This window comes from Castor canadensis, chromosome 17 (genome assembly GCF_047511655.1).
Source record: "Castor canadensis chromosome 17, mCasCan1.hap1v2, whole genome shotgun sequence".
Taxonomy (NCBI): domain Eukaryota; kingdom Metazoa; phylum Chordata; class Mammalia; order Rodentia; family Castoridae; genus Castor; species Castor canadensis.
In genome coordinates, this window is record NC_133402.1 from 53,056,631 (window position 1) to 53,063,989 (window position 7,359).

General features: G+C 46.8%; 1 non-coding gene across 1 annotated transcript; it reads left to right on the top strand.

Moving 5' to 3' along the window:
• The first annotated feature begins 5,654 nt into the window (after positions 1–5,654).
• LOC141418666 (U6 spliceosomal RNA) lies at positions 5,655–5,758 on the top strand. Its single transcript, XR_012443332.1, has one exon. It is a non-coding gene; the product is annotated as a U6 spliceosomal RNA (small nuclear RNA).
• The last annotated feature ends 1,601 nt before the right edge of the window (positions 5,759–7,359 follow it).

Below are 7,359 nucleotides of genomic sequence, written 5' to 3' on the forward strand. Positions count from 1 at the left end.
GGATGAATGTCCTCCGTCCGCTTGTTTACCTTTCGTAGGTCTTGCACAGGCCTATAGTCCCCGCTTCCCGGCTTTCGGACGGGGAGCAGAGGAGTATTCCAGGCAGACTGACAAGGTCGCAGTACTCCTTCCTTTATTAGCCTGTGGATATGAGGGGCTATGCCTCTTCGGGCCTCCTCAGGCATAGGATACTGTTTCACCCGAATGGGGAGAGCAGAAGCCTTCAATTGTATAACTACGGGCGGGAGGTGTTTGGCGAGGCCGGTTCCCGCAGTCTCCGCCCAGGCCGTGGGAAATCTTTTTACCCAATGAGTCATGTCCCCTCCTGGTTCCTGTTGACTCTCAAACAGACGATGCTCGTCAGCCAATGATAGGGACAAGACATGAATCGGGCTCCCTTCTCGATCAGTCACAATTATTCCATCTGGTTCAAAATGGATATGGGCCCCTATTTTGGTGAGTAGGTCCCGTCCGAGCAGGGGAGCGGGGCTCTCAGGGACGACCAAGAAGGAGTGTGTGACCTGGTGTTTTCCTAAGTTCACCTTTCTTTTGGTAGTCCATGTACATAACTGCGTACCGGTGGCCCCCTGAACAACACTTGTTCGTGCCTTGTTCAAAGGTCCATGTGCCTTGTTTAAAACCGAATATTGGGTGCCGGTATTCACCATGAACCCCATCGGCTTCCCCTCCACATGCATTGTTACCCAGGACTCGGGGAGGGGGTCTGAGCCCTGTCTCCTTCAGTCCTCTTCTCCGGCTAGGAGGACTCTGGCCTGCTCTACTGCTCGTTCCCTTTCCCTGTTTTCCCCCGGTCTCCTTCCAAACCCTCTTCTTCCCTTTAACTTAGGACATTCTCTCTTCCAATGCCCCGTTTCCTTACAGTAAAAACAGTGTTCCTTATCCGGGGTCCTGGCGTGGCCCCCTCCCCTGGGTTGGTCCCGGACACCCGCTAGGAAAATACGAGCCATTTCTCTCTGTTGCTTTCGGTTTTCCTTAGCCTGGAACTCCCGGTCCTCCTTTCTCAATTTCTCCTGGGCCTCCCTGTCTTCCTTTCTCTGTCTTTCCTCCCTTTCTTCTGGAGTTTCCCTAGCGGTAAAGACCTTTTCTGCTACCTGCAGCATTTCCCTTATAGTCATCTCCCCTAAGTTTTCCTGTTTATTGAGTTTTCTCCTAATGTCTGGGGCTGCCTGATTAATGAATGAGAGTACCACAGCAGACCGGTGGAGGTCCGCCTCAGGGTCAATAGGGGTGTACTGACGGTATGCCTCATAGAGGCGCTCTAAGAAACCGGCTGGGCTTTCGTTTTCCCTTTGAACGACTGCTTTCACTTTTGCAAAATTGGTGGGCCTTCTGGCGGCCGCTCGGAGACCGGCCATAAGAGTCTGGCGGTAGATCCGAAGACGCTCCCTACCTTCTGCGGTCCCGAAATCCCAATTAGGGTGGCGTAGGGGAAAAGCCTCGTCTATGGCCGGTTGGAGAGTTGTGGGTCTCCCATTATCCCCCAAGACGTTCTTCCTCGCTTCGTTGAGGATGCGCTCTCGTTCCTCCGTCGTAAAAAGAGTATTGAGCAGCTGATGACAGTCATCCCAAGTGGGACGGTGTGTATGCATGATGGACTCCAGGAGATCTATGAGACACTTGGGGTCTTCAGAAAAGGGCGGGTTCTGCGTCCTCCAGTTATATAGATCACTGGAGGAGAAGGGCCAGTACTGAAACTGTTGCCCTCCTCCCGGTCCCCCTTGGCCCACCATCCGGACTGGAAGTGTAGGGACAGTTTCCTCCCCCTGTGTTGATGAGGGGGGCCCGTCTTCCCCCTCCCTTTCCCGGATCCCTCGGGGGCAAAGTCTTCGACCCATTCCTCCTCCTGCTGCCAGTCCTGTTGAGGAGGATGAGGAAATTTCCTCCTCCGGGGCACTGGCTTGGCCAGGGGGAGTCACGTATGGAGGCGGCCGATCTTCCTCTGCCCCTGCGAGGGATGGGTAAAGGGGGGAACTCTCTGGTAAGACCGGAGATGGTGAAGGAGATGCCCTAATTTGAGGACCGGTCAAGGTGGGAAGAGGAAGTTTTTCCTCCTCCTTTATGACCAAGGCGGGCGTGACTGGGGTTTTAGCCCCAGGGGCCGAACTGGAGGGGTGGGTCAGAAAAACTGTTAACCAAGGGGGAGGGTTCCTCACCAGATCCTCCCAAACCAAAATGTAAGGAACTTGGTCTGGATGGCCTCGATTGTCTGGCTGAAAAATGACTGCTTTAACCTTAGTGATCAGGTCTAGGGAGAGGGAACCTTGAATGGGCCACCCGACTCCAAAGGTGGGCCACTCTGCAGAACAAAAGGTGTCGAACTTACCTTTCTTGATGACCAGACCCGCATTTAAGGCCCTTTCTTTAACTTCTGGAAAGTGAGAAAGGATCAGAGACTTTGGGGTTGTTTGTCCCTGTCCCATTGTGGAAGGAGACTCAAACACCAAGAGAGATAGAACAAAAAGGGTAAAGGCAACAATAATTCCACACACACACAACACTCTCCAGCACTCGCTCGGACCGGTCCTTCTCTCACACTGGTGCGCACCCCATTCAACCTCCTCACCGTCCAACTGGGATATCAGGCCGAAAGGCGTCCACTTGACAGGTGGTCGGTCGACTAGCTCAATTAGTTCTTCACCTGGCGCCAGGGTTCCTAAAATGCTCGAGCCCAAATGAGAGGAAAGCCTCTCCCAATAGGACCCTGTGGTCCTCCTTGCAAGATTCCCAGAATGAATCTCCCTGGGGATTGGCCGAATCCCCGCCGCGGCCCAAATGGAACACTCAAGTTCCTCCAAATGAGGGTCTGGGATCCCCTCCCAACGCCTAGGACTTGGGATCGCCCCTGCTTTCTCGCAGGCAGGTTCTGTCTCTCGAGAAAATGAAATCTCGCTGGGGCCTCCAAATGTTAGGACCCGGAATCCTATTCCCCCGAGAGACAGAGAGCCAGGCAAGAATGCAATCAACAAAGCAGAGTTTATTGGGCTGGCTAGCCAGGGTCGAGCTCCCACACGGACACGCAGGACCGGTTAGGAAAACACGACCCTGAGCCTCTTTAGGGGAAATCTTATATAGACTGCGGTGGCATGCATATTTTCGTTATCAACATTGGGCAAGCAGGCAGAGCACATCTTGCGCGTACCTCACATCTTGCACGTACTTCACATCTTGCATGTACCCCCCACTCACATTCCCCACATTCTATATGCCCTAACTGAGCCCTGCCGCATTGCTTATCTTATCTACATGGGATGTTTGGTACTGGTTTCTCCAACAAGGGGGTTGGGGCCCGCTGAGACCTCCTATTCCTTTCAGTATCTATAAGAAGCCATATGTGTATATGTTATTGTTTGGATCTGAATGACCCCAAAGGCCCATATGCTAAAGGATGGGTCACAGCCTGTGGCGTTATAGGGAAGTGGTGGAACTTTTAGGAGATGGGGCCTAGTGGGAGGAAGCAGAGTGATTGGGGGTGAGCCTTTGAAGGGGATGTTGGGGCCCTGACCCCTTCCTCTCTCTCTCTCCACTTCACAGTCATGAGGCAAACAGTTTTTCTCCACCACAATGCTCACCCACTATGATGAACTGTGCTGCCACAGGCCCAAAAGCAATTGGAATGAAACCTCTGCAACTGTGAGCCAAAGTAAACCTTTCCTCCTTTGTGGTCAATTGACCTCAGGCACTTGTTATGGCAATAGAAAGATGACTAACACAGTATGTTTGTTACGACACAAACAATACAATATTTTTTCCCTTCAATTCTGTTCTTGTTGCAAATGGCAGAATGCTATCATATAGATTTAGATAGCTAATAGTTTGGGTTTTTTTTGGGTGGTACTGGAATTTGAACTCAGGGCCCTGTGTTTGAGCCATGCCCCTTGCCCCTCCTTTTTTTTTGCCACCCTAAGGTTTGAACTCAGGGCCTTATGCTTGCTTGGCAGACACTTACTGCTTGGGCCACTCTGCCAGCCTTTTTTTGTGATTGGTTTTTTTCAAGATAGGGTTTTGGGAATTATTTTCCTGGGCTGACTTTGAACTGTGATCTTCCTGATGTCTCCCTCCTGAGTAGCTAAGATTACAGGCGTGAGCTACTGGCATCCAGCTTCCCTGCCCCTTTTGCTTTAGGTTATTTTCCAGATAGGGTCTCATTTTTTTGTCTGGGCCAACCATGGACCATGATCCTCCTACTATGCCTCCTGTGCAGCTGAGATCACAGGCATGAACCACCATGTCCAGTTTATTTGATGAGATGGTGTCTCACTAAAGTTTTGCCCAGGCTGGCCTGGAAATATGATCCTCCTCATCTCTGCCTCCTGAGTAACTGGGATTACCTAGCCTAGCAACAGTTTGTATTTGGAAACTGTAAACAAAGAACAAAGCATTATTTATTTTGTTTGGATGTACAAATTTGGGATGTATGGCCTCTTTACAAAACCTTTTATATTTTCAACCATGAGCTCTTAGTTATCTGAACTATAAACAATCCCTTCTACAAAAGGACTACCATGTCAACATAAAAAAATTTGTTTTATAATTTATCAATGTTTGATAATTTATTTAACAAGTTACTTAATAATTACATAGCTCTGCCTTGAAAGTGCAATGTCATTATATTTAATGCCCTAAAATAAACAAAACAGGTACTTTACATACATGATCTTATTTAACCCCCCTTACTACAAGTGGTGGAAGATTGTCAGCTCCTCTCAATGGACCCTTGGTTAATGGTGACACAGACACAGAGAGGGTAAGCTACTTGCCTACGATCTTGCAGCTAGTAAGTAGTGGTATTAGGATTTGAAAACAGGCCAATCTGAAACACGTGCTTTTACAGAAGTGTAATTCCTGACTTCACCCAGTCCTTGTCTTGTTTTCCTCACCCTCACTCTACCTTTGTGTGGTTTCTCTCCAGACCCCCTTGATAATGCCTTTGATTTTATTTTTAAGATGTGGCTAAATATAATGGGTAATTTTTTTCTTTTCTTTTCCTCCTTCCTTCCTTTCCTTTCTCCCTCCATCCCTCTCTCTCTCATCTCTCTTTCCCTCTATCCATCTCTTAAATACACACATACATACACACACACACACACACACTCACAATCGTATGAATTGTTATAGGTGAGTTTTTCAGTTTATGCTTTTGCATATTTAGAAATTATACACAAAGAATAAGGACGTACAATCTGTTCTTATTATCTGTGGTAGTTATGTTCAAGACAGCTGCCTTGAACACTGAATTAGCCACCGGACCATTTCACCTAGGGGAATTGCAGTTGCAGGATTGGTCTCAGGACTCCATCTTACACCAGCATGCAAAGTTCTCAAGTCCTTCCCATCAAATGGAGTCATGTTTGTACATGCTATATGCACATCCCCATGTACTTTAAATCATTTCTATTTATAAGTACCTTAGTATACTGAAAATGCTGTGGCTAGGTGTTGCACTGTCTGTCCATGATCAGTATAGATCCAGTTCTCTTTCAAAGATTCTCAATCCATGGTTTGCAGAATCCATGGATGTGGAACTCTCAGATACAAATGGCTAACTGTAGAGGGTTTTCTGGCCTCAACATTTTTCAACCAATCAATAAATAACTTTGTATTTTGTGTGTTTCTGTTTAAAGAATCCTGATTTAGTGCTCACTTCAGCAGCACATATATGAAAGTCAGAACGAAACAGAGATTAGCATGACCTCTGCACAGGGATGACACACAAATTCCTAAAGTGTTCCATATTTTTAGCCATAAAGAAAAATGAAATGACATCATTTGCAGGAAAATGGATGGAACTGGAGCCCATCACACTGAGCAAGATGAGCCAAACTCAAAAGGCCAAACATCACATGTTCTCACTTTTGTTGTGGTACCTAGACCTAAAATGACGACGATGATGGTGATAATTATTATAATAATGGGACATGAATTTGTATGGGAGACTGTCTGGGGGGAAGGGAGGGAAGTAAAGGATACTGAGGGGTGAAGAGGATGAAAGTACCCTGCATTAATGCACATGAAGACAGCAATGAAACCCACCAAACACTGTTTGAAAGAGGGGGTAAAAGGGAGAGGGGGGATGGGAATATAATGAAGGGGGTGAACTTGTTCAAGGTACACTGTATGGAACTATCACAACAAAACCCCCTCATATTATTATTGTATGATAATTCAAAAATAAAATAATTTTAAATTATTCATTTCAAAAATTCATTTTAAAAATTAATTTCTGCCTGGGCACTGTGGCTCATGCCTGTAGTCCTAGCTACTCAGGAGGCAGAGATCAGGAGGATCATGGCTCGAAGCCAGCCTGGGCAAACAATTTGCGAGATTCTGTCTTGAAAAAACCCATCATAAAAAAAAAACGTTTGTGGAGTGGCTCAAGGTGTAGACCCTGAGTTCAAACTCCAGTGCCACAAAAATAAATACATAATTTTTAATTAAAAAATTTTAATATAATGTTGATTCATTAACATTGACCCACACCATCAGCACTACACCTAATACCTGAATGAAGCTTAGCTAACACATCTACCCTTTCCATGAAGTGTATCACAGCTGTCTTTGCTTGGGGTCAGCAGACAGCACTTCAGCACTAGGCCTGGGGTCCATTTATACAGCAACATCACTGCAAGAAGTACAATATTGTGGAACCCGTGGCACTGAACACACTGTGGGAATCACACTGTTCACAGTGTGGGAGCTGCAGCAAGGAAACAGAGTGCTCTCTGCCCGACCCTGGGGACCTGCTTTGGGAACATGCACGTCAGATGACTCAAGCGTTTGCACAGGTCAGAGAGTGATCCTCAAAGCGAGCACCTGACCAATAGTTTTCCAACAAGGAAAACAGCTGTAAAAAAATACTGAACTTCAAACAGTGGGTGGATGCATTGAAACAATGGACAGGACTTTTCTCCTCCTCTATTTTACAGATGTTTAAGTAATATCCTTATATAATTTAATTAGGATGAACAACTGTTGGTTTAAGAGACCCAAGACCCGCCTTGGGCACAGCATGACTTCCATATTATGAGAAGCTTCCTTTTCTTTCCATTCACACTATCCTGGGAAGGGGTAGAGCTCAGAGGCTGTATATGTGTTTTTTTAGTTCAAAGTTTAGATTCTTAGCCACCTGTTGGACCGCACTGGAGTTGGGTGAACTCAGTGGTCCTTTAAGAAAAGGGCTTTCTGCAAAAGGCTTCAGCCTCTGGTGTTTTGAGCCACTTCTAAACAAATGGTCCTCCTAGTGTCAACTTCCCTGGCCTTCTGTCACTCCAGCCTCAGACCATGATGTTTGCTTAACAGAATCCTAGAAGTTTGAATTGCCATGGTAATTCAGGAAAGGTT